The sequence below is a fragment of the Rhopilema esculentum genome, chromosome 20 (assembly GCF_057945365.1).
Source record: "Rhopilema esculentum isolate cy_ngs chromosome 20, ASM5794536v1, whole genome shotgun sequence".
In the NCBI taxonomy this organism is placed as follows: domain Eukaryota; kingdom Metazoa; phylum Cnidaria; class Scyphozoa; order Rhizostomeae; family Rhizostomatidae; genus Rhopilema; species Rhopilema esculentum.
This window is the reverse complement of record NC_142834.1, coordinates 12,113,408-12,138,240: the sequence shown is the minus strand read 5'-3', so window position 1 is coordinate 12,138,240 and position 24,833 is coordinate 12,113,408. Positions and strand designations below refer to the sequence as shown.

Sequence of the window (24,833 nt, the reverse complement as noted above, 5' to 3'; positions counted from 1 at the left end):
TAAAGAAAATTAAAGCTTAGAATAGTAAATAAAAAGCGTAAAGAACAGAATCCTAACGTTGAGGGGCCTTTAGCAGATCAGGACCCTGGGTAATCTGTACTCTCCTTGTACCCCGGATGGCACATAAGCTTGTCAGGCAACCCTGGCAACAAAACTAAGGCTAACGAAGACAGGCAATGGGAACAGGACATCCGGTCTTTCTCTAAACATTCCCCTAGATTCTCCACTTCGTAATGGTCATAGGAAAATGAAAGCAAAAACTATGAATGGTTGGAAACATGATAAGATTTTCAATAGGATGATCTAGTTTTCGATGACTAAGAAAAATATAGATGAATATTTAGAGAGCAAATCGAGAATATTTAGAGAGCAAACCGAACTTTCCTTGCCTCTGGGTGGCGATTTGGCATCATAGAAAAATAATTGTGGCATAAAAATTGCATAATGTGGATTGCTGATATAATTACTTTATCTCGTTATCAACTGCAGAGAAGGTATTCAGAAAAGAAAAACGCAAATACTACGAGAATCTTTACCACAACCTGACCTAAAAGACGGAGGATCAATTGCCGCGCCCATGAGAAAGCGCATCTCTCAGACACTTGAAGACGAGGAACCTTAAAGAGGACCTTTAAAGAGGACCCTTGCTTTTTTAAAAAAGATTCTGGTGGCAGCTGGGGCTGAAAACTGCCGATAGCACTAATGCGTTTCAAAATTCGCTCGTTGCAAAGGTTATTATAAATGAGAGAAATTCCAATCTCGATAAAAGCCTAATCAAATATGGCTTAGACAGCAATATTATGTAATTAAAAAGAGACACAATTCAAGCCATCCATTGGCCGTCAAAAATTGTAAGGAGTATCTAAATTTCAACGAGATAGAGATTCATAATTCACAGTTCATAGGAACACCAAGGTTCGGTCTGTCAAAACATAATAACAGGTAAGAAGATGTCCAGCCTTGGATGAAAAATCAGATGAAAAATACAACGCGTTTACTAAAAAGTTTCCCACATGTTAAGAAAACAGAGCAGATCTTATAGAAAAATCAATCAAACATTTTCTAGAAATGTTTCACAAAACTGTAATTTAGCAGTATTGGAAACAATTTATAGTATGTAAGTGAAGAAAAACCAACGTTTTATACGGAGGGATAGCATTAAAAAGGACGACATTTTGTGAAGCATTTACGATATGCTCTTATATTGGGTTGTTATTAACTGGGTTTATTATCAGGCGGATGTTTTCATAAAAAGTACGATTAAACTTTAGCAACACTTGAAAAAATATCAACTTATGATACACGTGCTATAGAAAATATGGTTGACTGCTTCCTAACCTATTATAACATTAAATTTTTGTTTCAAGTGACTGCACATCTGATCGCTGACCAAAGCACATTACATCACTCTAGACTATTTCGTTGAGGAATTGCAACATCATAATATATGATCGTTGCATAATATACAATAAATGATGCCACACAAAAAAACAACTGCAAAAAATGATATTACCCACATACACAGAGCAAGTTTTGATGAAGGTTTAAGAACAGCTTCTTGCAATCCCATTCTTGCTTTGCGCTCTGATATACTTCCAAAACGAATCAGTGACCACTTAAATCACACAAAGCGACATGATCCGAGCAAATCCAAGCCTAGATCCACAGCAGAAGCATTTGAGCTGAGCCTGGCCAACATAACATATCGAGACGACAGCTGCCTTCTGAATAATTAATTCCTGTGGTATTGGCAGACCCAATCACAAGCTAATAGCCTTTTAATGATTCAGTTTTGATTTTAAGTGTGATGCAGTACGCGAATGGATAGTCAATGGGCCTAACACTTGTGATTAGCGAAATGCAGAAGCACAATTGCAGGTGCACTGATGCAGTTTGTGGCAACCTGCCTTGACTTTATATCAATTCTTGCAATTCATGAATTAAAACAAATCTAAAGCCACCTTGATCCATGATTGACTATCAACGATATGTTAGAGCTAAAACTCTTTGCATATTGAAATCGGTGAAAAGCGTGAAAGCCTCTTACGGTAAAATGTTCAACGGGGCGCAAAGAGTACAAGCCAATTTGGTTTTGCAAATGAAATTGTAAATAAAATGAAAGGTGCGAGGATGGCTCAGTTGTTAGAGGCGCTAACTACAGACCAAAGGGTCCGTGGTTCGAGTCCTTGGCATGACCAAACTTTCACCCAGAGTGAGGAGAGTCGTCAGCTCTCTGTAACTCCAGGCACAGGAATCACGAGGTGTGGTCACATCGAGAGGAAGGACAAGGACACTGCTCGATAAGCATAAGCTTTTCAGGGTCCTAAAAACCACCTTTGGATGCTAGGTAGAAAGGCGGCTAAACAGAACACAATTATCATCCCATTCATCTAAAAAAATATCTAAGTTCCCCTTATCGCAAAAAGACTAGCACAGGTTGAGCCAAATCTTTAAATGTGCGTATACTCTATACTCTTTAACGGTTTGTGCTTATTAAAGATCTGGAAAAATAATTCTATGAACATTTTTTAGATTCAATTTCAGGAAAGAATTGCAAGATTATGAATTTAATTTGCTCTGAATCTGCTCAAGTTGGCCGATGTTTTGTAAATCGGTCAAATGTTACTTAGGAGAAGTTTCGGCATCACAGAACACTGTACTCTAGAACATCCAGATCAAAGCAAATGCTATATTAGCCAGATCATTCTAAAAAGCAAAAACGAGATGAAGATCAGCTTATGTTATCTTGAACTATAAGAAGTTTCACTTCACAACGAGTAAAGGGGCTCCACTTGGCAAGAAAGAAGCCACTTTTTCAGCTGTAATTAACACTCAACAGAGCCAATGTGCCTTGTAGTCAAATCCACGATATTCTTTTGTGGATACAGAATGATCAGTCAACGTGAGTGACCTCATTTGGTCAGTCCTGCTTATAAATTTTGCGAGACCAATGATACAACGCACTAGCACTTTAGGAGAAAGTGGGTACAGGCTATAAAAACGATGATTTATAGATCATGATTTATACATGAAACGATAATTCTAAATTGTAGCACCAAAAATTGCGGTTTAATAAATTTTTTGTACGATTACAAAGTCCTCTTTTGTGACTTTATAAATTCATTTTTCAAGCAACTTACAATAATTCCTTTTGGAAATTCGACAGAAAATGGATCATCAACGCAGCAAGGAAGCTGAAAACCTCGACAAATCCACAGCGCGACGGTCAGTAGGTGTAGGTGTAGCAATTAGACAAACTGGCAGGTGCATCAATCAGGTGATGGGAAATTCACTCAATAATTACACACCTCTCTATCCTAATTGTGTTGAATAGCCAGGAAAAGGAGCGAGTGTGAAGCAATCTGAGCATAAATGTTGTTCAGCAAGAAACCCACTTGACGATCTACATATTTGACCAGCAATAAACGAGAATTTCGCTTATGTTTATAACGTGATGTGTTTAATTATTTCCCAGTCCATTCAAAACCTATCCGGTCTGGTCATGCACCATACAAGCAAAGAATCTCTTAGCTGATTTGAAAAATTCGTAGGCTTTGAAAAACATGCAAAGGTGCTTTGGTAGAAAAATATCCTTTACGCACATCGAGCAGCTGTGTGAGAGAATCTAGTGCTTGAACTGAGAGAATTTCAGACCCTTGTCATACAGGAAAGGTTTAATTTTGGGAGCCACAAGCTATTTGAAAGCAACAGACAGCACGACCATTGAGTATGGGATCCTGAAATACTTTTACCTTGCTCTACTGATTTCACTAAGGACACTTTCCATTTAACATTTAATAACTAGTATTATCAAACCACTTCATATTCTACATGATCAACAATCTCAGACCCGATCTCGGACTGATTGTGATTTATAAGAGCAACATATAGTGTAACTTGCATGTAAGCCATTTTTGGAACTGATAAAGATTTCTTCAAGAGAAAGTGATGTCAATGATGATGGAACACTTTTCTCTTCCTTTGTGTTCCCTTCCCTCGTTATCAAAAGGAAGGTGAAAATGATCGAACTGATTCAAAACGTTTTCCATCTTCAGCGGACAGAGGATTTCCCGTCTAAGAATAAACACAATCACCTCTTCTATCAGCATAAAAATATTTCATAGTATATGACTGCAAGAAGAAAAAAACAGGTAACGAAGTGTTTTGTTTGTTTCGTTGGCCACTCTTTTAGTAAATAAAGCAATCGAATATTTTGAGAAAAAAGAACCTCTTGCGACTCCGCAACGAATAGGATGAATCATCATCTGCAAGCCTCAATTTTTATAGCAAAAATTTTTATAAGAATGGGGATACAAAACTTGCACTGAAAGATGCGCTTTAACCTAGCATAATTCAAACACAAAAGGAATCCATTAGCCTCAAACTGCGCGCGTCTATCAAGTGTCAAAGTATAGTGTACAACAGGAAAATTTTAAAATTCTAGGCCTGGCGTATATTCGTGTATAAAATCTCCAACTATCAATTATTCACAAATTTTTTCTTATGGATATTGCACATTGTGCAGCTCTTTCTGAGGAACAAAACGGGTGCGAAATTTCTTTACTAAATGCCTACTGGTCCTTTCGGCTCAGTTACGCAAGACCATTCTTGCGTAACTGTTTGACGTGACGCAGTCTTCGACGCATTTAAAATGCGACGTTTGATCCAGGCCTAAGGGTCCCAGTTGAAGTGCAGTCCAAAATACAACAGCGTGCGTGCAAATGTTACCTTGGATAATGTGTTTTGATAAGGATCTTCGTTTTGTCGGAAAAATAGCTTTTCGCGAGTTAATGCAAGCAAGCCGAGCAAATCCTGGTCATGAGCTACTGTTAAAAATTATTTCGAAAGCTGCAAGTCTATTTACCTACTAGTGACCTATTAGTGCCGGCATCGCATTACTCAATAATCTGGGGTTTGCCGATGCAACTGCTTTACTCGACTGATTGATACTGGGCCACTTATCTTGTACCGGAAAGACACAAGACTTGTTACATTGACGTACACAGAGCACAACACTGGCTTGACTTAGAATTGGGATACCTGCGACTCGATTATGAATTTACCCTGGACTTTCACAGGTTTAAGCGGCACATAAGATAGTGATCGGATTGGAATACAAGGCCTAATGACAAGCCGATATCACTTGATGCACGGTCCACAAGGACACCTTTAAAGCTGGTTAGGCCCATAAATTGTTAAATAGAAACACCCAGTTCGAGAAAATTCGACATTAATTTAATTGATAGCAGGATACACAGGGACTTTTGTACCCTCACGTTTATACGTTCTCCAAATTACTAGTTATGTTGCATAAGAAAAGAAAGCCTGGTGGCATGACAACTTAGAGCTCTTTGATGCTTTAAGCTAATTGAAAGCCTAACATTACAATACTAGCAACAACATTCATCAGCAGTGAAACTGGCTTTACATACCTCGCAATGCAAGATTTCTTGATGCAGATTGTGGTTATTCAAAACAGCCTGTGTACGTCAACCGAAAGCCACCCGTCTTCGCCTCGTTAGAATCAAAGCAAGATACTCTGCCAACAGAGAGATAAAGATCTTTTTATACCGTTTTTATACGAAACAAAGCAAATTTCAATCAACATATATCTAATCGAGATTCCTAACAATCAATTCTAACATACTTAACAAAAACATGATTTCTTAGCTTGTTTAGCCGTTGTTATGAAATAAAAGCGCTGCTGGTTGATTTTACCGTGTCGGCTTTGCGCTTGTTTGTTTCGGTTACAAACGGGTTCTCTGAAAGGGTAAGCTAGGCCTACTTGTGACCGTCCACATGTGGTTACTAATAGCACTGTTACTAAATATGTTTTACAGCAGTGGCGCCGCAATGATTGTCTTTTGTAGTGATTTGAGCGAGGGGCAGAGATAATCAATAAAGATATGTATGAATGTTTATCATCGACTCATAAAAGAAATAACTTATATCTATAAAATGAACATTACTGTTTACCGGTCTGTCATAAAGTTTTCCATATACCGTATATAGCAAGAGCTGTACACGCTTTTGGTGTATAGAACAGGACGGTTCTAAGTTGCTACACCGATTTTCACGCTTAATGCTATCATTAGGCAACTGTTGTTGATATTTGTGTGTGTATATAAACGATTTTAATGTAGAGAATAGGACGGTTCTAAGTAGGATCAAAAATGTGCACAGCTTTCCTATACGGCATCGAGCACTTCATGATAGACCAATGCACAGTAATTTGCATATATGTATACATACCTTGTTACACAAAATTACAGGTGCGACCAAAGTAAGGAATTGTAATAGGGTTGTCAAGTGATGACGTCACAAAATTGTATTTTTAGAATTTTTGAAATTTGTTCCAATAATCTGAAAGAACATCATGAAATACATCTAAATCTGCAAAATCAGTTAAACTTATTACGTATTGGCTCAGATATGATCTGATGAGCACAAGCTCTGGCCCCATCAAACCTCTGTATTTTGGTCTCAGTTCAAAACTTTATGAACTGAGCCAAAATAACAGTAATCCGTTAGCAAAATTCGAATCTTTTATTGACGACAGCTCACCCAATTTTTGACAAATTTAACTGATTTTGCATACATGGGAGTATTTCATGGTGTTCTTTTATGTTATGTGGTCAAAATTCGAAACTTCTAAAAATAGATTTTTTGTGACGTCACACTTGAGAACTCATATTACATTAATTGAGGAAATTTTTCCTCTCAAATGTATTTTAAGCTAAATAGATCCACCATACTGGAAAACATTTATGTTACGCCAAAGATCTTTGGCGTACAACGGCGGTACGTACGCCAAATTTTGGCGTAATTGCTTTGGCGTGCCGTGAATGTGCTATTTTCAACTTGAAAATTTGCTAACGTGTCGTAATATTTAAAATGTTATCTCAAGCTTTCTATATATTGCATGTGCATGGCAGGGGTGTCCAACATACGGCCCGCGGGCCAGATGTGGCCCGAGAGGGCACATTCTGTGGCCCGAGAGGGCACATTATTCCTTAAGTATATTGAGTATTTATGACTATGGTGCTTGAGTATATTTTTATGATTCATGATATGGGTACACTTTCTCTCTATTAGGCATTCATTCGCATTACTACAAGAATTACAATTACGAAGCTGAACAGAGGAAGTCCCGCTACAATCTAAGCATACAAAAAAACATTTAAATGACTTTCTTTGCATGTCAACCACAAGTTTAATGTGTGATGTGATAGAATTTCTGAAAACAAAAAAAATTAACATTTCACATTGATAATTTTTTCGTGTAACACTTTATGTAACTTTTTATTTTAATTTTTTTGTAATTGTAATTATTAACCCATTCATGGTTCAATACAAAACCTGCCAATGATTAACATAATTATTCATCTGGCCCGCCTGTGCAGTAAGATTCCGGCAATGACCCATCCAAAGAAAAGGTTGGACACCCGTAATTTCGTGTAATAAGGTAGATATATATATATATATATATTGTTGGCTTCTAACTGATGTCATCGATTTTGCATCTCGCTAATGTACTGACCTTTGGCAAAAAATCGCCATGTTGAAATAATTTTTAACTGAAAAATTCATGTCGTTTGGACTCGTCAGTCACAAGTCATTACGTTTTGAATATTTAGATATTTCTGAAGATTTGACTGGCTTTGGCATCAGCATCGACTGTTCATCATATTTTAAAACATACATTTCATATTTGTTTCGAAAACAGGCAGGGCCTAAAAGGAAATCGAAAAGTCTCGATATTCAGTTTTCCCAAATGACCTGTTTTCACGCCATTTTCTGTAGTTTTTTACCTTTAGTTCCTGTAGTTTTTACCTTTAGTTTTTAGCTGTAGTTGTAGTTCTTTTACCTTTAAAATTTAAATGACTACGGGTTGACTGAAGCTAAAAAATCTTCTACTTTCAAAATCTCTCGCACGATGTAAATGCCGAATGAATACATTACGTTCTTTGTGGATTTGAGTGGCAATAATTCACTTGAGAAAGGGTTCCTTGAAACTGGAATCACATAACAATACCCCTGTCTCTGAATTCTGTTATGATTTATGAAGACCTACGAAGTACACCAAGAGCCCATTAATAAAAGCTTCAAAAACTTCCAGTTTGCCTTTTTATCCACCAAAATTGAACCTCCATTTCCTATTATCGCGAGGATCATTGCAAAAAATTTATTAGGAATAGATAAGAATTTTTCTATTTCAGTGCCAACCTGACTGTTTATTTGAGTCCAATTTGACTCAACATTTCGTCTGGGACAAGTGGGACAGAAATAAAAGGAGACTTTTGGTGCCACAGATAACTCTCATGGTTCATGTCAGTTAGCATTCATCATGATGATATCACCATTGTTGTCAATGATGATCTTTCTTGCTCTAAATCACGATCTTCCTTGCTCTCTATAATGACTCTCCTGGCTCTCAATAATGTTCTTTCTTGCTCTCAATGACGATCTTCCCGGCTTTCTCTGATAATCTTCCTGTCTCTTTATTATGGTTTTCCTGGCTCTCTATGACGATCTTCCTTGTTCGCTATGATGATATTCCTGGCTTTCAATGATGATCTTTCTTGCTCTCTTTGATGATCTTCCTTGCTCTCTTTGATGATCTTCCTGTCATTTTCTTGTCTTGCATAATAATTGGTACAAATTACGAGATTGACTATACAGCTTTATTGGCCCTTCCTACCTCAGCAGAATCCAAAATACAAGAGGCCTTTTAGTGAACAAAAGAAGGCAGTTACCATCGGCTTTGAATGATGCAGTACGTCGCAAATCAGACTTGAGCAGAAACAGTAAGAATACTGATTATATGGCTTTACCTTATAATCTGCCACAAACGAGCCAACCTCCTATTTGATCATATCTTTAAAATATGTAGTAATGTGATTCTTATCAAAGATTTCTTGGAATATGATGAGCTAACTTGAAACTTTATCTCAGCAGAAACATCACTGAACTGTCTTGGAATTCCGATAAAACGCTGTACTGCAAGTGCCATTATTTACCATGCTAATATTTGTTCTCTAGAGATCGTTCTCTAATATTAGTTTCTCACCTGATCGTGATGAACAAAATGATGCTTCAAAATCTAGTGTCAAAGTGACCCAAAAGCTTAAGCATCTCGTAGAAAATTTCTGAAATTGAAGCCAACATTATAATGGACAACGGACAATTTGGTATAGTTATTTTGAAGTGTTGTTTGATTGGTTGAGACCAAGCAACTTGTACCTTTGCTTGCTTGGACCACTCTTCATTCTACTTCGAAACATTTTACTTTTACGCACAAAGTACCTTTAACATAGCTCGTAGAACTGATGCAAAGTGATGAATTCTTAGGCATCCGATTAGCACGTCTTCAGTTTTCACCACAAACCTAAAAGCTTTCATTTCGACGAATGAGCAATACATTCCATACACAAAACTAGAAGGACACAACATCACTTTTGCGTGTATATTAAGCGGATATTAAGGTGTTTTTTGCATTTTGCCTGTATTTTAAAATCTCTTATTACACTCTTTTTTTATATGAACCAGTTGAATTAAAATTCAGGCTGGATTGTTCTTAGTATATTGGTAAGGGTCTAAGCAGTGCAATCGCTAGCTTTTATGTGTAAGAGAATTGTTCAGGACCCACTTGCCCACAAAGTGAGTAAATCATAGTTAATTTGCTGATATGTTGAAAATTCACAGACAATGCAGCTCCTGAAAATCTCCTGAAAAATCACTTTGTTCAAAATCACATTTTACGATAGCTCAGTCTGAGCTTGTACTTAACTTATTTTAACTTTTGACCAACTTTTGAGGAGCGTATAACCAGCTGCTATGGAAGCTCACATATATACACCATGAAGGAGCGAACTAAAAAGCGACGAGACGAGGCGGATGCAAGCAGTTATTGAAACTGATCCCGTGATGGAACTACACTCTTTGAGGGTTGTATTTGTTTAGATAAAAGGACCAACTGTAAACCTGTCTGAGCGCGCATCGGCTTTGAGGCATTACGCGAGCTTCTATGTATTTTGGGTTGGTGCATCTAAGGACTTAAAAGCTAATCTCCAATTTTCAGATTTCTAATGGCATTGACCTGACTGCATATAATTGTCAGCTGGCACTTTCTTCATATTAGCTGTACAATGATAATACTAGATTGGGATCCTGATAATACTAGATTACGATCTGGATAAGAATCTCTTCATAAGGATTACAGGATGTCAGGGACTACAGGTACGCTTGGTGATGTGCATTACATTTTCACCGGATACCACAAGTTATAGGTTTTATTAGACTTATAAAATAATTCTTCGCAAAGAAGACATGTTTCCTCACTTGTAGCAATGGTATGTAACTTTAATTACAGTTATCTGCCTGATTCGTAAAGACCTTATGTAAGTGAAACGAAACTTCGTACCCAAAAATGACGATTATCCTTCAGAAAGTTAGAGGATGCAATTCAAAGTAATCAAACTACCAAATCAAACTAAATGAACTGTTTAATAAAACAAACGCTTAGCAAGTATGCATTATTGCTACCACTGTTATAATTAGCAAGGCAATGTAATTCAAGAAATCCGCACAACTTACAGCCTCCTCTCAACTTGCATCCTCGTTTTGGAAATACCTCAGAATGCCACCATACGATTTTATAGAGAATGCCATCAACCGATAAATTGTTTGATTTGCTTACATGAAGTATAGCACTCCGTTTAATGTAAAGGTACGCAAGACAAAACTACAGTTTAATCCCACTATCTCGAACTCGGTTATCTCGAATAAATCTCTCTCTTGAACAGATTTTCATTTCCCCTCGTTTTTTTTCCTATAGGACTTGGTATAGAAATAAAACTCATTATCTCGAACTCGCTTATCTCGAACTATTCGCTATCTCGAACGACGTTTTGTACCCTTGACAGAGAAAACCCGGTTTTCTCGAACAAAAAGGGATACAAATCTTCAGCTTTTAATCATCATAACAATGATAATTCGTTTTTTAAAATTGAAATGAACTTATGTTTTCCAACAATGATAAACTTGCATTGTTGTTTGGCATGTCGGCTATGTTGTTTGGCACCATCACGACTTTCATTTCCTCCCCAATCTTGGGCTGCCAAATAGAACGATAAACGTGCTGCCCTTGATAAAAGTATTCACTTCGAATCCAGTTGTGTTTATAATGGGTATTTCTTCTGTTACTGCTACGTTAACACCAGCAAAAGAAACAAAACCATTGTCGTTTCCCATTTTGCCATGAAGAAGCACTCCAAAATATAAAGCAAACTTCATTAATAGACTATTTTAGTTCAATTTGATGTTTAACAAAGCTTTGGAAACGAATGAGCTCTTTCCCTTAGTTAATATTCTACTTTTAAACACAGATGACCCCTTTTTGATCGAAAAAATCCCGAGTCCGGATATCTCGAAATCCCGCTATGTCGAACAAATTTTCATTTCCCGTGAGAGTTCGAGATAGCGGGATTTGACTGTACTAGTGTGTCTTGAAAGAGAAGTGACAGATGCAAATATGACTTAACTCTGCTTTAAGACGCTTGCAAATATGCACTTGACGCCAATTTAAGTTATGCTCCCGCACCTAGGCCCTTTAATCCAGACAATAAGGCTTCAATGCAGCTTTTACTTTATTACTTTAACTTAAAATAAATCCAGAGCTATCAAAACGGTATATTAAAAGCATAATCTCCAGGGTCTTTCAACTCATTCCGTCGCGATTTCATAGATTAAAAAACAGCCACCCATAAGTCAATTGTGAATTTGCCTTTGGTGCGATCTTCTTTAAGCCTAAATTAGGTAATCCAATATATTTTTAAAGTTCTCTTTGGGTTTTAAAATCTGGCCTATCCTTCTCGAGCAAGGGCCATAAATCTCTGCGGTACAAGATCTTTATTATAACTAGCTGATCGAACTAGATAACTAGCTCATGTTTGTGAACAAATCAAATCTTTGACAAAACAACCATCGATCCAAGCTTTCAAGACAGAAAGGCTATTCCATAAGACATGCCTCGAACTCTGTTAAATGCACGTTTCCGCCAGCTGAAACGAACACGATTTTTGAAATTTAAAACGAATATCTTTATGACAAGCTAAACGATCTGTTCGCATTGCATATGATTCTTTGCGCTTAAACCAGCAGCGACTCGCTTCAGTAAAACGAGAGTTGGTTTGGTGTTTTCGTTACATGGTTTTTACGTTTAACACAAATAACATACCCTCCTTATTTCATCGCTTTCGAAAGATGCACAAAATCGTCCGCATAATCATTATAAAAAAAAGAAAGTTTGCATTTCTCCTCATCAATACACCAACCAACAGAGATCCAACAGAATTTCAAATCAAGACAAAATTAACTTAACCGAAATGAACAATGTTTTTTTTCAAAGGAAAGAGCTCTAACATATATAACTATCAACTAAGAAGCTCGAGCAATTTAAACAACCTACCAAAAGTGAGAACCACATGCTATGGTACAGACACCGTAAGGTTCATGGGTCAAAGAGTATGGGCAAAATTACCTGTAGAAGTGAAAACTTCAGTCTCTTTGACTGTTTTTAAAAAACATCTTAAGAAAACAAAATGCAAACATTGCAACTGTAGGATTTGCAAAACTTTTATATATGGTTTAGGATTCTTGTAATTATTATGTATTTTCTTTGTATACACCTTTTGTAAATAGTTGGCCTTAATTAGTTTTTTTTAGCTATTTCGAACAGCCAACTTTAAATCAAAGTATTAAAAATAAATAATTAATAACTATTGATTAGAAGTACTTTAGGGAAGCTTGAAACGGTGGGAAAGGTTTTTGTGCATCCTGAACAATGTCAATAGCATGATTATGCTTCGATAAAGTGCTCCACTGGTAGAATTAAAGTACTATCTTCAAATATTATTGATAGCTGGAAAGGCCAGGTTGTTTGTCTTGATACATGGAAAGGGCAAAAGGACATTTACGCCATCCGCCGGAAGTTGGCTTATTAACTACATCGTCGTCTAATTTCAACGTCTAAAGAAACTGCTAAACGAAATCGCCCAACTAGACTGCCTAACGAAATCACTTAACGTCACTGCCTTACGAGACCGCATAACGAAACAGCTTAACGAGACCGCCTAACGAGAATGCAGAACGAAACAAATTGCGCCACTGGCTTACGAGACTGTATAACGAAACAGCTTAACGAGACCGCCTAACGAAAATGCACAACGAAACAAATAGCGCCACTGGCTTTCGAGACCGTATAACGAAACAGCTTAACGAGACCGCCTAACGAGAATGCAGAACGAAACAAATTGCGCCACTGGCTTACGAGACTGTATAACGAAACAGCTTAACGAGACCGCCTAACGAGAATGCAGAACGAAACAAATTGCGCCACTGGATTACGAGACTGTATAACGAGACTGCATAACAGAACCACATAACGCCACCGCCTACTGTGATAGCATAACGAGACAGCCTAACGCGACTTCATAACGAAACCCCCTACGAGACGGTCACCATCCCCAACCTCTAACGGTTTAATTTCCAGTAAATGAAAAATAGTTCATGTTTTCGGTCACTGGTATTTTGGGCCAATGATTTGATGAAATCATTCATTTTGAATCAAAGTATTTACGGTACCCTGAAAATGCCGTTATTGAAAGAACCATCATATGTCCCGCTAGGCAAGTAGAGGAAAGTCTGAGAAAGATGCCATCATAATTCTTGATTCAAGAACGGAAATTTTGATCACAGGCTGGGCGTATAAACAAAGAAAAATACTGGCAAATGATTACTCATCTCAACACAAATCAAGTATGCACAGGGAGTTATAGAGCAAATAAAAATATTCTCACCTCAGATTGAATGCAACAGATTTGCTTTCCCTGAGACGGTAACAAGGTGAATAATGCAGTTTACTGTAAACGAGAAGAGTTCATTTTAAATTGTATCAATGAAATAAAAAATCGCATTAGTATCTCCATGAATAATTCATCAGCAACTAAATCATCCTGAAATAAAACTGTTAGCTTTTTAGCAAAATAACTATTGCATTCGCGATAATCTTTCGGGCTTACCTACAAAAAGCTTTTGATCCGAAATTTTTTCAAGAAAGCATTATCACGAAAACAGGTAGACCTACGAAACTCACAAGAGTACTTTTTAAATAATCTTGAAATAGATCCATCTGTTTGTAAATCTTTCTGCCGGCAAGATACCTAAAAACCTGCCGTACATCACTAAACGCAGCTGCGAGAGAATCGAGTGGCAATACACTGCTTTATACTACGATGAAACATTGATATAATAATTCGAAATTTACTGGAGACGGTTACAAATTGACTTGGGTGCTCCCAATCAGTCAAGGGCTTCAAATAAGCATCATGAGGGTATAAAAAGAGTATGAACGCCATTACTGAGGTTAAATATACTCTTTCTATCATCTTGCATGCAAGGGCAACAGAAATTGGCAAAAGAGAACCTGCTCATCTTTTTACCCACTACTAATCACCCCCCGGAACCGACCTTTGCTCCTTCTATGCAGCTGTTGCCTTGGGATAGTTCTGCGAATTAAACAGACGGGGGATATGTCACCTCAAATAGATTACTACATATATATATATATATAGAGCATATATATATAGAGATTAATATGCAATCACAAGGCAAAGGCTGACAGGAGGAAAACCTTTCCACAAGGGTGCTGCCCAATTGTATCGAGCCACTCTTGTTCGGAATCGAACTCCAGTTTCCTGCTTCAAAAATCCATGCTCATTCCACTGAGCCAAGCGGCCCAAGATATAAAGGAAAAATTTAAAAAAATTTATCCAGTTATTATGGTTATGACAAGTTGCAAGTTTGTAAAACCCCTGCAATTCCTCCCTCAGAAAAATCTTATTCCTTTAGCAACCAACTATGCTTTTCAGCCCAAATAAGGATAGCTTTCTGTTCTGTTTCACATTATCATTTATATAAATTAATTATTTACTAAAACGGCATTGATTCAATAATCACACTGTTCTTCAGGAAATCAGATTTGAGCGACTGACCAGCTGCAGAGTTGTTCAGAAATTCTCGGAATTGTTATGAATGAATTGAAAAAACAGCAACAAACAGACTGATCCGGTACTGCTCAAAGAAACTTTGACTACAAAAGAGCGGATTAACATGGAACAATAATAAACGGAACAATTGTTACAATAAAAAAGAATAACGAAATTCGCGTGATAAACACTAATTTCAACGAAACAAAATTGTATCTGAGAATTTTCAATAGTTCAAGATTCGTTTGTTCGATATAACGATGATTCATTTATGAAAAAGTTCAAAAATAATCAACTCTAATTAAATTAAGTCAATAATATCTTCAAAACAGATGTTTTCTACACTGAGTCCAGAGCTTTCTCAGAAATTTGACATCTTTGCCAAGGACTTCGAAGCTTGCCCCGGATTTCCATAGCTTATCCCGGAGTTACTATCTTGCCCTGCGGATTTATGATTTTTTAACCAATGTAAGTGCCTGCTGTATTTCTTCAAGATTCTGAAATTTTTCATTTAGGTTTTCAAGTATATATTAGAAAATTTGCTTTCATGAAACAAAAATTAGCAGACCTTTTATGCTTCTATCTGCTTAAGCATTGCTTTAGATCTCATGAATCAAAAGACTTTCCTAGCAACAGAAAATAATGAATTTTTCGATCGTCATAAAAGCAAGATCCCTGAGACGGGGGCTAGTGCATGTCTGGAAGACGGGCATGTTTCATCTCCCGAACAATAACAATTAGAATTGCTAACAAAAATCTTAAAATGTGTTAGGCAACCCCCTTTCCTGGAGTCAAGGAGCAGTCTTAGTTTCACGCGCCTTCTCTTTTACTCCAGAACGGAGGGTTGCCTCACTCATTTAAAAATATTTTGTCTTGTTCGAATCAACAACCCTTGCGACTATAATTCTAAAACCGGCCTAATATCGTTCTGCATTAAAATACAAAACACAGTCAAATTTCCCTCGCATGAAAAGATAGCTACCGCTAAGCATACCGGTAGCGCAAGAGCCTCTCAAGAATGACTTAAAGGCCCTTGCGCAACCGGCATGCTTTGCTGTAACGGCATTTTTATGTGAGGAGAAATTGACAGTATTCGGGATTTTCATGATTACGATATTAGGCCCATTTTGAAAAAAGAGTCGCAAAGCATGCCGGTTACGCAAGAGCGTTAAACAAAAGAAAGACGGACGATCATCGTTTTAAATCTCGACAGTAGGTATTCAAAACACTGGTTTGCTATTCCCTGGTCTGCTGTTTAATCAGCATAATTATTATGGTTTCTTATCTGATCTTCTTAAACGATAAACAGCAGATTGTGAAGATCAGGAGCTTGGGGAATGCAAAAGAAATCATCTGCTCTTCTAATTGATTGTCAATCCTGCAAATATTCTACCCATTTAATCTGACAACGTATTTGCGTAAATAATAAAACCTTCCTAGTTAAGCTAGCTAGAATACCAGGAAAACTAAATAAACAAAATAAGCTGTTTGAATGTAGGATAGTCTAGATAATAAAAACGAATCAGAGCAAAAGGTACCAACAATGTTTAAAGAAATAACAGGATGTTTGCTTCCTTGTGTATGTGCTGGGATAGAATAGCATAAAATGATATCTCTATCTACCTATTCTTAAAAGGAATGTTTTGAAAATAAGACTACCGAGTTCGACTAGTGACAATGGTGGTACAATTTGGTTGAATTGCTAATTGATGCAACTTCCATGTATACAGTGATCATAAGACGTTGTTTGGAAAACAGAACTGAGATCGTAAACTTAAAATCCTCTACTCTTCCTTCCCTTAGTTCTTACAAAGTCCAAAAAAGGGACTAGAGCCTAGGTATGCGAGTCGTAAATTTACGTTACAGTGTCACGCAGGGCTTCCCACAAAATCAATAGAAACTACAGCAAGTTCACAAAGATTTCTATCTCAAGTTACAGCATCACCTTAAAGCAATTATGTGTGCGAAGTACGTTAATATTCATAAATTCATAAATAGTGAAGGATTGTTGCAGGAAAGCATTTCCTTGTCTTACTGCTTTCTGTAAATAAACGCAATCAAAATACTAATTTGACCATACCCTTTGCAATACCCTTTTTTCAAAGAAGGATTGCCGACATGAACCCTTCTATGAAAACTGGTCGGAATGAACACCCCCCCCCCCTACTATTACCCTCCTTCTATTAGAGACACTAGAGTACACCATAAAAATATAATTTGCTGTAGGATCGAGACACAGCAAACTTTATCAACTTTAAATAATGCAAAGGAACAAGTCTGTATTTCTAATCAAGTCACTGGAATATATTTCGCTTTATAATTAAATGTGTAAACAGAATATTGTATCCAAAGCGAAAAAATGAAGCTCAACTTTGATCATATTATTTCGAGAAAAGAGGATTTAAAGGTTGTTTGGAATTCTTCACAGTAGTTTGCTGGACAAAGGAAAATTCTGATTGGCATAAAGCTGCTTCTTTGAGATTGATCAGGAAGAATCAATGATTAAAATTAGGATTCTCTGATACTGATTAATAGCAAGTCAGGCTTAACTCTAAATGTACGCAAAGTAAATGCTATGAAACCTATCCGATTTTTACTGACAACCAGTAAAACGTATTCTTTGCTCAATAATCGGTTTTCCTACATTTCAATAATCGCTAAGCTTCAATTTCGATAGGCTTGGATTCTCTAAGAAGCACACAGCTGAATATTCAAGAATTCAAAAAAAGGCCATATATAACAGTCTTTGCAAATAATTTTGGTGGATTAATAAAACCAAATTTCTTAGGAAAAATGACTTCACAGCCCGCAAAGTTAAGACCACTTAATGAGGCTTCGTGAAAGGAAGATTTTTCTATTGTTTAGTCAACCAACAAACAAAAGTTCTTGACAATAAAAAGTTTCGGTATAGCTGTTAAATATCAAGTCCTGCATAAAACGGGCTCAAAACGACAACTGACAGCATTGAAATGCGTCTTTAAAATAAAAGGCAACATCATAATAATTATAAGCAACATCTCAAACATCGTGGGATATCCTCTGGAACTAACTCGACAATGTTTTTTTTAAGTTCTGTGGGCGCAGCATCCAAAACTTTATGAACTGAAAATAGGGAAATGTTGTAGTGAAAGTCAAAAATTCGCTTTAGTACCTCGTGAACATGTAAAACTGGGTGTTTTGAATGGAAAGACGCTTGAAAATGGATGTTAATGAGACACAGTCTGAAAATGATACCTTTGTAAATGAAGGTCAGATGGTAGCATATCCCAATAAAAACAGACTGAGGTAGAGACTGAGGTAGAGACGGGGACATTGTTGTCTCCTTCCATGAATGAGGCAAAAAATACAATCAATGAAAACGGACTGGGATTTGCGGCTTTAAGGCGCCACCATTCAACATTTCAAACAAAAACCGATACATGCCAAAGGCCCAGGGTATAACATAAAAAAAACATCAAGGAAAGAGTAAGCCTTGACATGTTCAGTAATTTCGATCCTTTATTAGCTAGATATAAACTGCTACGAACGGAACAAGATATTTTTGGCCAAACTTTTTATTTGTTTCATAATTGTGACTACTGTGACGAAAATCAAAGCAGGTAAAAAATTTTAAGCTTCTGATTCAAAATTTTCTAGGTATGATTCAAAAGTGGTCTGAATCTGAACTTATCGAATTTTAAACCTTATTAAATGTCACTGTGATTTTAGATTTGATCCTCTGTATATGACTACCAGAAATGAATAATGCAAAAACCCTGACCAGCGATTGTCTTTATCTATAAAGAAAATCAGATTTTTGGGAAAGCCTTACTGATGTAATTAATGGTTCAAGTCGGGCATGTATGCAGTCAAACAGGTTTATCTTTAATGTGGAAAAATGGCGTTAGAGAATCAGCAAATTCTACCTCAAAAGCTGATTTGTTTTGCAGCCAATCAAGATGAGCAGATAATTTCGCAAAGCTGGGAAAATCAAGTGAAAAGACGTTGTTATCTACTCGTATCGAATAAAATTATGCTTGATCTAAATCAAATACCGTTAGATAAATGTCTTGCTGTTATCTGGCAGTTTTTATCACGCGTGCAAAAACTGCTCTTCAATTCAGCCAGCGTACTCTACGCAAACTTTATTCCATAAGTTAACGGACAAAAACGATGCTCTTAGACATTTATCAAGAAATCGACTTAAACTTATATTTTTCCAAAAAAGCACACCAAAATCCGGGTCTTTAAAAGTCGATGAAATAGAATTTAGTCAAACACAACCAAGGACGCGAAAGAGAGACAGGGATGGCGCCACTGGGGGTGCTTGGGGAGGCAGGAGCCCCCCAAAAATTCATTGAGCCCCCCGTCGGCACTTAAATTTTTGAAACATTTTAAGCAATGTCGGCACTTCACTTTTATAACTTCCACTTCGTGATTTTTTTTATTGTTTTTTTTAATTATTTGGTTTTTTTCAATTTTTTTTTCATTTTTTGAACTATAATTACCACAGCGGAAATGGTGTTATATTACATCTTTGTGGGTGGTTCACTCACTGTCGGCACTCTGACATTACAGCCCCCCCCCCCAGCATTTCTTTTCTGGCGCCATCCCTGAAGAGAGATGATCAACATACGAAAGTTCAATTTTATTTCAAATCAGCATCATAATTGTCTAACTTGCTCCTAAAAATTACCTTTTTGTGAAAATAAAAAATGAAGAGAGCCTCAAAAGCTTTTGATAATTTCATACAGCATCCGTCATCAATATTGGCTATGCCTTTATTCAAATGAATAAAGATGTAAAGTAACAAAGATGAATAAAGACGAACATAAAGAACAAAACCTGTGAGTGTATTTTGACTAGTGAAACTCGTGTATTCTAAACAACAGCTGGAAAGAACAGAAACATGGATGGTTACAAAGGGTGTACTTGCAAAGGCTATAAAAAATGAAATAATAGTTGCAAAACCATTGAAGAAAGAAGCCACTTCACTGTGAATAATTTAACATATTTGACCTGCAAAATACTGTTTCTAGTGATATTGACATAAGAAAACGTCCCAGACTCAGGTCAAAACATGATGTTACAGAGTGGCAAAAACAACACATGAAGGCAAAAAAGGCAAATAACACGAATTTACTTAACAAGAACAGTCCATGCCCTACTGTAGCGATTTCAGTATAGACAGCCAAAGAACAGCTTTCTAAATTAATTTTTTCATTATTAATTACTAATTAGCTCTGTAGTCAATGACCTATTTCCAGCTGGCTGCTTGGTGACTTATGAATTGATCAAGTTGAAATCAAACAATTTTAACAAACTTCTACCTTCCTAAAATGGCTTTTCTACAATCCAAATCGTGATAAGTTATTATGACAAGAATTCCTACTTCAAATGTAAACATGGTTAGATCAGAAATAAATTAAAAATAGTCACAGTACTTGACAAACAGTACACCTAGTTTTGAATCTGAAAGACAAATACTTTTGCATGTATTAAAAAAATCTCTTCATTTGCAGGTTATGATGACCTAGTAAAATAGATTTAATAGTCATTATTTTTCTGAGTCACAATTAGACACTACTTTAACAACTGAAAATAATTTACATTAAAATTCTTATAAAGCCAAATCGACCAGAAACGTATTAGTAAGGCAAAGACTGGTCTATTCAAACACAGTTTTATAGAAAACACTAATCAAAACTTTCAACTGATATTTTCTCTAGATCTACATCCACTGTTAGATGGAATTTGTTTCAGTAAGGTCACTTTGACCTTATAATGATTTATACAAAAGCAATTTTTAATTCCTTTTGCAAATGCAATTGAGATTCAACCTAGTTTTATCTAAACAAAAGAATAAGATGTGAGATCACAATTTGGATCTCGTCAGATAAATGAGTATTTACTTGATTAAATAGCTATTTATATTGCTAAATGAATCCTAAAATTCCAAAGGCTTTCTTGGTAATTGCAATCTGTATGCCAAATGGAAATTTACAATGTCTACAACAGAAACTAAAAGTGCTTTTGAAATGTCATTTGTAAAACTCTTGAACATAAATTTTAAGCTGCCTAATGTCCCTTCATTACATCTGTATATAGCCAATCTATATCATAATCTTATAATTGTTGCAAAGACTCGCAAGTGGTCATAACCTGCTGTTACATGTGTTATACATATAAGTATTTTAAGCAGGTGTTTGTACCATTACATCTACTCTATTATTTTACAGAAGCGAAATGTTTTTTTATTGATTCGCATTATTCATTCAGATAGAGAGACAAGCAATTCTGAAAACCCCCTTTTGACTAAACAAAAATACAAATACAAAGGAATCATTGAGAACAAACTTATCCTTTTTTGGCATAAAAAAGGATTTCAGAGCAAAGGGCCAATGCAAACCACCTCGTCATTAGAACGTAACACAATTAGCATAAATGAACAAATAAGCTACCTCCTTCTGAAGAGAGCCCTTCCCAAACAACTCCCTGGTATAAATTGTTTTTGAAGTGATCTGGCTGAAAAAGATCCCCTTACTCTTAAACAAGAGAGGGGTCAACAGATTATACAAAGCGATCCCATTCTTAGCCTATTATTACAGTTTCTTCTATTCACCTGCACCAATGATCAATTTTTTTTAACCTCAGCTCTTGAAAGCTATATCAGCTTTTGGGTGCAGTTCGGGCAAGCAAGGCACGACTTCTAAATGGAAAATATCTGACCACCAACTACTGAGCCATACAGATAAAACCAGTCTTCAGTCCAAGAGATATAATTCCAAATTCTTAACAATTAAAGTCCCAAATGTAGAGACAACTTACATGCTACAATCTGCTCAATTCTATGATCATGGGATAAATTAAAATAACTCTTATCCTGACTTCATGCTACTTTGAGGGACTTTTGAATATTAAAATAAAATGACTGTGTGACACTTAATATGCAAACAGGTCACAAGCATATCTTTAAGATTAGAAAGAAGATTACCAAAGGAGATTATCTGGGTTCTAGTATCATCAATAAAACAGATAATATCTACTGTTTCAAAGTTTGCAGGACTTTGAGCTTCCAAATTGTTTTGTTCATTAATTTTGTTGGTATAAAAACAACAGGCATAGGGTGCAAAAATAAAACAAAGTATGAAATCATAATATTTGAAAACTGTTGTTTGAAAAAGCAGAAATATTTATGAAAGAAGATTTTCTGAATACAACGTTTTGATATCTGCAAACTATTGTGCTATTTGTTAAATATTTTTGCAAAAACAAACATGGAGTGTTACCAAAAATTCAAAACTTCACAGATCTTATGTTTTTATGGATTACAACTGGCTTAAAATGTGTCATTTTTCTTTATTGGGTTCATTTTATCTTTACCTTAATAGCCAAAGAAATATTAAAGAGTCTCTATTTCATCACATCATTTTGGTAAAATAAAAATATTCCGTCTTGAAGAATTTGAAAGAATTAATGAAGAATATGATTGCACAGCAAAACTACAATATGCTAGTGCTAATGTTCTGATGTGAGAAACCTTGCATTAAGAAGCAAACTTTTTTATCTAAAATTCTTCAGCCCACCTCACACCATCAAGCAATTAAAATTTTAACAAAGTACTTTTCTCTGGACAGGCTGTATGCCGAAAGTTAAAGATAAGATTGATATCTAAACATAGGAAGCCCAGTTATGACCCTTCCCTTGACGTTTGTTATTATGGAACTTGCGACTTCCACGTCAATGAGAAGAATTTCAAGAAAGAAAGGAAATGCGGTTAACACCGCACAAATGCCGACCAGCCAAAGTTGAAACTCCTAACTCAAATATTAACAAATTCATTTTCCTCCTACAGATCATGAGACGAAAGATGAGCCCAAGAAATGAGTGAATTTCAGACCTCAACAGTAGTTAGTTGACACAGAGTTAGGGTGTTGCTAATTCGTAAATTTCTACGATGTAAACAAAGAATGATCGCTTCAGTGTCATTTAATTTTTGGGCTTCTCTGCTTCACAGTGCATGAAATATAGTACAGTAAAACTAAAACACATTTTCTATGACAGATCTGTGAGAAAAAATTATTTGCCGGACATTCAAAACAACGGATCCCTGCTGTTAATAAACAATTTAATTTTGAGTCGCACCCACATCAAGATTGTGGATTCCAAAGTGAAGCAACAATCAGTAGCTATACCCCTTAGTAAGCTTCATGATTTAATCCTTACATCGCCACCATTGCAGCTGTTCTTTAGCACAAAATATCCTCTCAAAAAGGCGGGCTATTTTATTAATAAACACTTAAGGAATACATGCTGTCCTTACAAAACCCCACTGTTACCACTTTGCACTGTTCAAGCCAAGCGCGGCAACAGGCCTAGGAATTGATTTGATAATATTGATCGGCTCGCGGCAGATTGAAAAGTATTAAGACTAAAGTTGTCTGTTGGAAATAGATCTAGACTTCCTCGTTTCGAGAGTGTTATTTGCAATATTTGATGAAGCAACTACATAATACGGATGCAATCTTCCCAACATATTGTGAGGTGTCATTCCAAACAAGCAGATAATGAAATTTATCCAAAAGTCAGTTAATTAACTGGATCGACAGCTTTCAAACATAGACAAGTTATCCTAGCGGCATAATCATCTGTTAATATCACTGATTCTTCCAGCTGATATTGCTGGGTTCCTGTTCTATTCTCAGTAAAAAGCTTGAGATTATCGGATTATCAATAGGCGAAACTAACCTACTCCAAGAAGATGGCAAAATAAAATGTGCAGCAATATGTACGACAGGTCTCTCGAAACTCTAAAAAAGTTTAATAAAAATAAAAACTTACCCTGGCAAACAGAAATCCTTCACTGAAAATAATCTCTTTCAACTTAACACACAGTAAGCCATGCAGTATTTAAACAAATTGATCGAAATTTTGCCATCTGTTTGGGCATGGACAACCTTCTCATTTCAAGGATTGTTTATGCACAGTGAATGTCCACGTGATCATATGACGTGACGTCAGGACTGTTGTGAATTCTGAATCATCCGGCCAGTAGTCTTAACAACGGGGACAGGGGGTAAATGTGCACCCTATTCTTGAAAAATGGGAAGTGGTGAGTGAGTGCTCTTACCTGAAACTGTCAATATTACTGTATTACAAATATAAAAACTTTATTACTGTATATAATAAAGTAAGGTAATTAAATGTTACTAAGCTTGCCTACAGAAAAATCTGTTGACAGATCTTCATTTTACCAGCTACACAGATTTTGTGACAACATTGAACAGTTTTTGCTCGATCAATCCCAGCTTATATTATTATTAAAAACTGTATTACCAAATTCAAATTGATGCTCAATATTATTTATAATATAATGTTTTCGTTACCCTGCTCTAGCTGGCTAAGATTCGCTTGATTGAAACATCGTTGTACAATTTGAGAAATTGTGATAACGTCTTCGTTCCATTGTTCTAATTTTTCTGACATGAATATTTCTTAATGAAAGTGACCAGGATAAGCTTTGCATTATTGGGTTAAATTTAAAGCAAATCCGTTAATATTCTAAAAATTAGTGACTGGGGAGTGAGTGAAAATTAGTGATTAGTGGAAAAACAAAAAAATTCTTGGATAATATAGCCTCGTATAATATACAACAGAAGCAATTCTTATAACTTGATACAACAGCATCTCGAAGACAAAGAAATTTAAGATTGTCAGAGCCCCGCTTGAGAAAACGTCTTTCTGTATGTTAAAGTGAATTTAATGCATTCTAGGTCAAGTATCATGGTCATTTATCGTGAGAATTTA

The 24,833-nt window shown here is 36.1% G+C and overlaps 1 protein-coding gene across 5 annotated transcripts in view; it reads right to left on the bottom strand.

Annotated features, from left to right (window-relative positions):
* The window catches only part of LOC135687475 (speract receptor), a 59,039-nt gene extending 35,013 nt beyond the window's left edge, over nt 1-24,026 (bottom strand). For 2 of the 5 annotated variants that reach the window (XM_065204043.2, XM_089114409.1), the window contains exons 1-3: nt 23,868-24,026; nt 13,860-13,922; nt 5,433-5,539 (exon numbers count right to left, since the gene is read on the bottom strand). The gene's annotated coding sequence lies outside the window, so the exon portion shown is untranslated. Of the gene's footprint in view, nt 1-1,513; nt 4,600-5,432; nt 5,540-13,859; nt 13,923-23,867 lie in introns of those variants that run through there. The other 3 variants (XM_089114403.1, XM_089114405.1, XM_089114404.1) reach the window with 3 other exon arrangements.
* Nucleotides 24,027-24,833: the final 807 nt, after the last annotated feature.